This window comes from Polyergus mexicanus, unplaced genomic scaffold, assembly GCF_030449975.1.
Source record: "Polyergus mexicanus isolate NDT 795.1 unplaced genomic scaffold, iyPolMexi1.0 SCAF_12, whole genome shotgun sequence".
Lineage (NCBI taxonomy): Eukaryota > Metazoa > Arthropoda > Insecta > Hymenoptera > Formicidae > Polyergus > Polyergus mexicanus.
Genome location: NW_027223332.1, coordinates 9,408,248 through 9,414,522, shown reverse-complemented (window position 1 = coordinate 9,414,522; position 6,275 = coordinate 9,408,248). Strand labels below are relative to the sequence as shown.

At 36.4% G+C, this 6,275-nt stretch overlaps 1 protein-coding gene across 2 annotated transcripts in view; it reads left to right on the top strand.

Moving 5' to 3' along the window:
* The window catches only part of LOC138938443 (uncharacterized), a 355,984-nt gene that overhangs the window by 343,477 nt on the left and 6,232 nt on the right, over positions 1–6,275 (top strand). The window lies entirely within an intron of this gene.

Here is a 6,275-nt window from a genome sequence, read left to right as displayed (position 1 = left end):
AGATTCGATAAACGAGAGAAAGAATCGGTGATTCATATCACAAATATGAACTGGATCCATCGGTTCTTCATATGAGCTCCCAGAGAACGTCTTTGTATCAAAGTTCACAATATCGACAGCGGCGATCTTTTCCCTTGACATTACTATTGTGCCGAGGAACTTTGCGAAACCTATGCGGAATCGGTTATTGGAAAAGTACTACCGTCTTTACCAATCTTACATATGCGACTCTACGAAGAAATATTGCGCAAGGAACTTTCGGTCACGTCAACACGATGCCAATATCCGTGGATTTATATAAGAATATAAAGCGCTGACCAACGGAATGCTCGAAACAAAATTATGTATTGTATTGTTTTGCATAACTGTGAGTAAATGCGTAACAACGCATTACTGGCGAAAGTTTCCGACTGTAAGATAATTTTTTCTACGTATGCGCTGAAAACTTTTTTCGCAATCGATCAGTAAGGAAAGTAATCCATAGTGCTCGACTTTTACAGCTACCTTCTGTCATTTTGTATTAATGTATTCTTCCTCGCTTAATTTACGTACTTAAAATTGATTTGATTTAACATAATTATTTGTTTTTTGTAATTTAATTTAATACGCTTAAAAAAAAAAGAACGTCCAGATACCTCAACAAGTCCCAACGCGCCGTCGTCGGATTGTATGAGCAGAATTACGCTATAGAATCGAGCGATTATTCAGCGTATCGTATTTACCATTTCTATAGAAGTATGCTGGGAAAGCAAGTTCCCTCGTCGCGCAATTTCTCTCAGAGCAACATCATCCGAAGGGTGCAGCCCTATGAGTAAGTGTGAGGAGGGGGAGACGGGACCGATGGGGCGGAATTAGGTGCTCGGTCGTGCAACGGCTTGAATGAATAATTCGCATCGATCGTGAAATCTGTCCCTGCATGTGTCTCACGTCTCACACCACCGCTTCTCTATTGAATCATTGTTTCGTAGCAGGGATGCAGGTCCATTTTTAGTCTATGTTTGAGGTCCGCGCGGAAACATAGACAATCTACATCTATGTGAAAAGCGCGATAAATCACAGGATGAATGATATCCATCTTCGGATAAAAAAATGGTCCCCGTAATATATAAAATGTAAACTATTTATTCACGTGCGAGACATACGCATAATCTATTATCTCTTTTCTTTTATTTCTAAAGAGTGTTTAAAGGAGGTGTTTTTATATATAAAAAATTGGATATATATATATATATATATTTTTTTTTTTTTTTTTTTTGTGAAATACTGAAAATGCATAATCCGTGTATGAAATGTTCAAAATTATAGTCTTTATTGGAAAAGATTAAAGATAATTTGTAATAAGATTTTCTCTTTTTTTTTTCTCTAAAAAATTGTACGTAAAGTTTCTTCTTAAGATCATTTTAATCGAATTTAATCGGAACGAAAGATATTCGAGCGACCTAGCGTCATCGCCTAGTATAAACGTGACCGAAGCATACGGCAAGCCGATCTGTATTCTGGTTGTCAACGTTACGACACGCGGGCTTCAACAACGGTTACCGCGATGTCGGCGATGTTTTTCAAGGACGATGCGGGCGGTACCGATATAAATCGGAAAGGAAACGTTTTGTTACGATAACAGCAACTTTGTTATGTTTTTAAGGAAGTTTATATAAATTTCTGAAAAGATTTTTCGATTGTATTTTTATCCGATATCTATCATACGCGTGCGTAAAATTATTATAATCTCATTTCTACCGAAAGATATTAAAGTCATTCATCTCGATTGCGGCCTTTCATCTCTCTTCAGACACGAGAAGAATCTCCCCCGTTTTTCCACAGATTTCCGTTACATTATCGCGTTCCCGTGTGTACATTCCAATGCAAACACACACATGTACGCACACATCATCGCAAATATGTGCTTCATTCGCGGCGCTAATACGAGAGTTTTCCATTATCGACTCGTAAAGAAATAACGGTCACTCTGTCTTTTCTTCCGCGCTTCGCCCGAAAAATGTCATGTTCATCATCGGGCGGGAGATATATAAAAGGTGATGCCTCGTAAAACTAATGAAAAAATAAAACACGCGATGTCGTGTAATTATCTTAATGCCCGTGATTACCACACCGTATCAATGTCGCAACTCACTGTTGAACAGAATAATTTCTCTTCCGCGCGAAATTTCGTGAGAAGGGTCATCGCTATCGTCGTTGGATAGGTAAGCTCACATGCGCCAGTAACTTCTTCCTCCTCTATGATTTCATTAACCCAATTTTCCGTGTCGCACACGTTAGACTAATCTATGGACGGAAGGTCGTACGCGTATGATGACGGCATTCCGGATAATAAGGATACATAATAATATGGAACATATGGAAACACGCATTGCGTATCGCGTGATGTCCTGAGAATGCATGCAACTTCGATGATTGCTTAAACATGAAGTATCGTAGATGATATGGGAAGTAACGATAGAAGATTGCTTTGAGAGAAAAGACTCACTCGCTCTTATCTTAAGATGATCTTGAATAACAAAGATGAACGTTATGCGATCGACTGTATATGTTTGGTGTCGCTATATTTTAAGATAACTAAGCTAGCTTATATTTTAACTTTAAAGCTTCAAATTACTATCAGGATTCTTCTTTAATAGATATATTGTTTCACAAAGAAATTTATACTTTTTCATGATACTTATTATATATTTATAAGATATCTCTTGTCTATAATATATGTATATATCTCGAGATGTTGTTTACAAGATATTATTTCGAGACAATGTTTACAACACGCAATTTTTCACGCTTCATTTAGTCACAAGATACATGCGTGCAATTGTAAACCACGGGTCGTAATAAAATGGCCTATTTTTAGAGAATCGAAGCATGCCCGACCTCGTATGTCCAAACTGTATGCTTTTGGAAAGATTTAATCGCCATTTGTGCTGAGGTCTTTTAAAACGCCACTTACGAGAGGGAACTCTTTTGTTTTCACCTGTGAGCGTCTTGCGATGTTTTTACGCCGCGAAATAAGACGTTCCATTATCGGAGATCAAGAAAATGAGAAGAAATGATTGCGAGAATATCTATTCATTGTCCAGACTCTTATAAGGATAGATAATAGCCCTCTGGAAAGAAGGAGAGTGTGTTCTTCTCCCCTCGAAAGAGAAATAAAAAAATCTTTCACTTTCCATCGGAGGAAAGTAGTCTCTGATTTGGACATTTGATGCATTCTCGAGAACCTGTCTGTTCAAATTACACCCACGTTCAATTCATAGAATAAGAAGCGAATTGTTGGCTTTTATCATTATTGACATCCCGTCAATGCTTATATATAGACGCGCACTTTCATAAATATAAAATTATGAAACTAAATACAAAATGTATGAAGAAAAAAATCAAGAAGAGCTCAACTTTGGGAAGAAGTGAACAGTCACTTTCACGACTGTACTTCTCACGTATTGGGTTAGCGTTTCCAAGAAAGAATTAGAATTTTTATTATAGTCGGAAAAATATATCGTTGGCTTTTTACGATGTACACGACAAGCGTGTAAGAGTTATTTTTAAAAGATTCGCCTTTTTATCAATATATTATGATCGCAGAGATCCAAAGAATATTTGGTTGCTCATGACTACACACTAACGGAGTTGGATATTGACGTAATCAGAGACCTGTTCTCGATGACGTAACGTAGCTGTCTTGCGGAGGACATCTAAATGTGCACCGCGAGGAAAGAAAAATCTTATTCATCTGAAAGTAACGTATTACATCCGCGCAAAATAACGCAAACGTACCGGATATTTGTGGCCTTTTAACCGTGGATACTAGCGCTTGCTTTAAGCAAATTCGTGATTTCAAGCTTGAAGTTATTTAATAATACAATCTATGAAAAATAGATGTTAGAAATAATCTACCGATTATCTCATTTTGCAGTTTACATATTGTGGCGTTTTTATTATGAAAATATGATATTTTAGAATATCGTAGGATATATATCTTGTACGAACAAAAAATTAAGCAGGATAAGAGACATTAAATGCTATTCTATTATCGCGTTTATAATGCAGACTATAACTTCCGTCTCATCGGAGCACCGGATCGAATAAAGCTAGATTAAATGAATCTCGTCTAGTTAAAAAGCGTTCACACACGTCTATTTATAGCCGGCGATCATAATATTACGTATGGAAAACGCGCGGGAATCTTTACGCTTGTATTTAGTTTCTTGACTAGAAATTCATCTCGCAAATCGTCTCTGAAAATCAATAGAGTGCTTCATGTTGATAGAAAATGAATGGAATTTAATGTTACTATTCGATGACATTAGATCAAGTAATTGATATACTGATGGTAAATATCGACAAGGAATCTTCTCGGATGAAGCTTAATATATTTCATGAGCTTCAAATTATTATAAAATTTTATAACTTGCTATTATTTGTAGAAATGGGCACGAATTTTCGTGTCGGAGCAATGTTTACGAGCGGTAAGCACGATAGCCGCTTCTTTAAAACGCGCAGAAACATTCGAGGCTTCCGTAACCTGTCGTTAACCTACTTAGGACTGTTCCAGTACACGCACTGTTCGCTTTAACTTGTTTCATAGTCATTCCAAGACCCACGAACTGATTCCCTAGATTACAACGCAGAATTTATGTCGCAATTGCAATCAATTGCATCCATAACTTGCGAGCAAAGAACGCTGCCGCTACTTGTACAAGTATCAAAAAATGCTACGATTAAGATTCGTTTATCTTAATCGTAGCATCTTTCGATTCTTTTATAAAATTCAAAATAAATAAACTATATGTTATAAATATGAAATCGATAAGTAATACAAAAATTATTACAACTGCGCCGAAGGTTCATGATTTTTTAATAACATCTAGATAGATTTTCGTCGTTATATGGAAAGTCAGCAGATAATGATTCCAAATTTGGATTTGCAACCGATGTAAGGAGATTTTCTCTAACAAGATCAAAGTTTGTTCCTTCGACGAAAATTCGCAAACGTTACTTTACTCTTTCGCGGTTGCTGATCATGCCAAATTTGCGGGACGGAAAATGCTGATCGACCGAACGAAGAGGAGGTGGACATTTAATTACGAATCGGCGTAGGAGGAGAGACGCGCGCTGAAAGAATGACGAGATAGTTTAGTCATGAGCTATGTAACCAACTATATCTTATATGTAACAACGACAATTACGACGGCGACGTAATCAATCCGGAACGATACAGGGGGATATACACGAAGATAAATCACGCCTGCTAAGTGACCGTCCAACTGTGCGATCCCCTTTTCGCAGATCCTTTTATTGTATATATTGTATATGCAATCGTTGAATAAAGAGTGCTACATAAAAATAAGAAGAAAATTTTTTAGGAGTGTTATCGAGTAAAAAACTCGACGAAGATTAAAAAATATATCGCGTAAAAAAAATGCATTGTTAGAATACTTTCAGAATATAAAATTTTTTTAATCTTGATTTTATTGTTTAGAATATCAATTATTATAATCTTTTTTATACATAGCAGGAACTTTTGGCGAAAGAAGTGGAACTTTATCAATTATACCGAAATTTCAAAAATGAGAGATGCTAAGATGAACTTTATACAGATTAACTTTCTATGAAAGCCGGAATATGGTATAGTTAGCGGTATATGACAGGGCTGTTAGTTATAATGTAATTAATATATCACCAGCACTCTTGGTGAAAATCGATTGTCACAATATATACATATATACGGATCGGTATATTCACATACACATATACACATACAGCTGCACAAATTGCACGCGCCTTGAATGTTCCGAATTCGTTGCATTTGGATCGGATAGATTGATACATCAATACTTGAAACGCATCACGTAATGGTACACGCGCGCGTTTTACCTTGGCATAAATTCGCAATTTGTAAGATATATCTACGCACTTTCATTCATGGATAAATGTCATCTCTAGCGTTACGAGGGAACTTTCCAATCTAATAGAAATAAATGCCTCGATCTCTCTTTCTTCATGCAACGGATATTTGACACGTCGATGTAATTTTATTACCACATGCATATTCTAGATTAAACTTGTTTTTTCGCTTTTATATCATCGCAAATGCTGCGAAAAGCATCGCGTGCTGTGGAATATTAATTGCGACCTACTATCTTTCTTTTCGCGAACTGAATTTGCTATTTATATATTAATCCACAGGAGGGTTTTTCCAATATTATATCTAATAATAAAAGCGCCTGATAGCGGCAAATTCTCATCGAAGGACGAGAGGAAAGATTGCGTTT